This window comes from Coregonus clupeaformis, chromosome 20, assembly GCF_020615455.1.
Source record: "Coregonus clupeaformis isolate EN_2021a chromosome 20, ASM2061545v1, whole genome shotgun sequence".
Taxonomy (NCBI): domain Eukaryota; kingdom Metazoa; phylum Chordata; class Actinopteri; order Salmoniformes; family Salmonidae; genus Coregonus; species Coregonus clupeaformis.
The window spans coordinates 27,801,358-27,803,857 of NC_059211.1; the positions used below are offsets into that span (position 1 = coordinate 27,801,358).

Sequence of the window (2,500 nt, forward strand, 5' to 3'; positions counted from 1 at the left end):
TTTGCTACATTACAGCCTTATTCTAAAATAGATTAACAGTTTTTTTCTCCTTATCAATCTACACACAATACCCCATGATGACAAAGCAAAAACTGGTTTTATTTTTTGTGTGCAAATATATATTTAAAAAAAACTTTAATATCACATTACATAAGTATTCAGACCATTTACTCAGTACTTTGTTGAAGCACCTTTGGCAGCGATTACAGCTGTGAGTCTTCTTGGGTATGATGCTTCAAGCTTGGCACACCTGTATTTGGGGAGTTTCTCCCATTCGTCTCTGCAGATCCTCTCAAGCTATTTTCAGATCTCTCCAGAGATGTTAGATCGGGTTCAAGACCGGGACCTGGCTGGGCCACTCAAGGACATTCAGAGACTTGTCCCGAAGTCACTCCTGCGTTGTCTTGGCTGTGTGCTTAGGGTCGTTGTCCTGTTGGAAGGTGAACCGTCGCCCCAGTCTGAGGTCCTGAGTGCTCTGGAGCAGGTTTTCATAAAGGATCTCTCTGTACTTTGCTCCGTTCATCTTACCCTCGACCCTGAATAGTCTCCCAGTCCCTGCAGCTGAAAAACATTCCCACAGCATGATGCTGCCACCACCGTGCTTCACTGTAGGGATGGTGCCAGGTTTCCTCCAGACGTGACGCTTGGCATTCAGGCCAAAGAGTTCAATCTTGGTTTCATCAGACCAGAGAATCTTGTTTCTCATGGTCTGAGAGTCCTTTAGGTGCCTTTTGGCAAACTCCAAGCGGGCTGTCATGTGCCTTTTACTGAGGAGTGGCTTCTGTCTGGCCACTCTACCATAAAGGAGTGCTGCAGAGATGGCTGTCCTTCTGGAAGTTTCTCCCATCTCCACAGAGGAACTTTTGGTCACCTTCCTGACCAAGGCCCTTCTCTCCGGATTGCTCAGTTTTGCTGGGCGGCCAGCTCTAGGAAGTCTTGGTGGTTCCAAACTTCTTCCATTTAAGAATGATGGAGGCCACTGTGTTCTTGGGGACCTTCAATGCTGCAGACATTTTTTGGTACCCTTCCCCAGATCTGTGCCTTGACACAATCCTGTCTCAGAGCTCTACGGACAATTCCTTCAACCTCATGGCTTGGTTTTTGCTCTGACATGCACCGTCAACTGTGGGACCTTATATAGACAGGTGTATGCCTTTCCAAATCATGTCCAATCAATTGAATTTAGGATGATCAAGGGAAACAGGATGCACCTGAGCTCAATGTTGAGTCTCATAGCAAAGGGTCTGAATACTTATGTAAATAAGGTATTTCTGTTTTTTATTTAATATATTTGCAAAAATGACTAAAAACCTGTTTTTCGCTTTGTCATTATGGAGTATTGTGTGTAGATTGATGAGGAAAAACATTTATTTAATCAATTTTAGAATAAGGCTGTAACGTAACAAAATGTGGAAAAAGTGAAGGGGTCTGAATACTTTCCGAATGTACTGTACCTACAGTATGTATGAATGCTGTTAATTGACTACAGCTCAGCATTCAACACCATACTGCTCTCAGGACCCTGGGACTGAACACCTCCCTCTGCAAATGGATCCTGGACTTCCTGACGGGCCACCCCCAGGCAGTGAGGGTAGGTAATAACACATCCACCATGTTGACCATCAACACAGGGGCCCCTCAGGGGTGTGTGCTTAGTCCCTTCCCGTACTCCCTGTTCACGCACGACTTCAAGGCCACGCACGCCTCCAACACCTTTATCAAGTTTGCTGACGACACGGCGGTGGTAGGACTCATCACTGACAACGATGAGGCAGCCTAAAAATATACCGCTGCACCATTGAGAGCATCTTGACTGGTTGCATCACCGCTTGGTACGGCAACTGCAAGGCACCCGAACGCAAGGCGCTACAGAGAGTGGTGAGTACAGCCCAGTACATCACTGGGGCCGAGCTCCCTGCCATCCAGGACATCTCTATCAGTCGGTGTCATAGGAAGGCCCAAAAAATTGTCAAAGACTCCAGCCACTCAAGCCATACTGTTCTCTCTGCTACCGCATGGCAAGCGTTACCAATGCACCAGTCTGGAACCAACAGGACCCTGAACAGCTTCTACCCCCAAGCCCTAAGACTGTTAAACCAGACTGCTAAATAGTTAATCAAATGGCTACCCAGACTACCTGCATTGACCCTTTTTTGCACTAACTCTCTTGCACTGACTCTATGCACACAAACTGGACTCTACCCAGACACTCACACATACATACACTGACACCCCAACAAACACACACACACACACTACATACGCCCACACACACATAACATGTGCACACATGCATAGACTGATCATGTCTTTGTCAGTGGGCAAACGTACAAAATCAGCAGGGGATCAAATACTTTTTTCCCTCACTGTAGCTGAATCTCAAACCCAACGCTTGGCCCATAAGTCCTTTTTCGAGTGCTCGAGGTGCTCGAGGTGGTCGGTTTGAGATTCAGCCTATGTCAACGTACTATTCAATACTGAGTCAACAGCTCATGGGGAA

General features: G+C 46.6%; 1 protein-coding gene across 1 annotated transcript in view; it reads right to left on the bottom strand.

Annotated features, from left to right (window-relative positions):
- Positions 1 to 2,500, bottom strand: part of jak1 (Janus kinase 1) — an 86,748-nt gene that overhangs the window by 31,769 nt on the left and 52,479 nt on the right. The window lies entirely within an intron of this gene.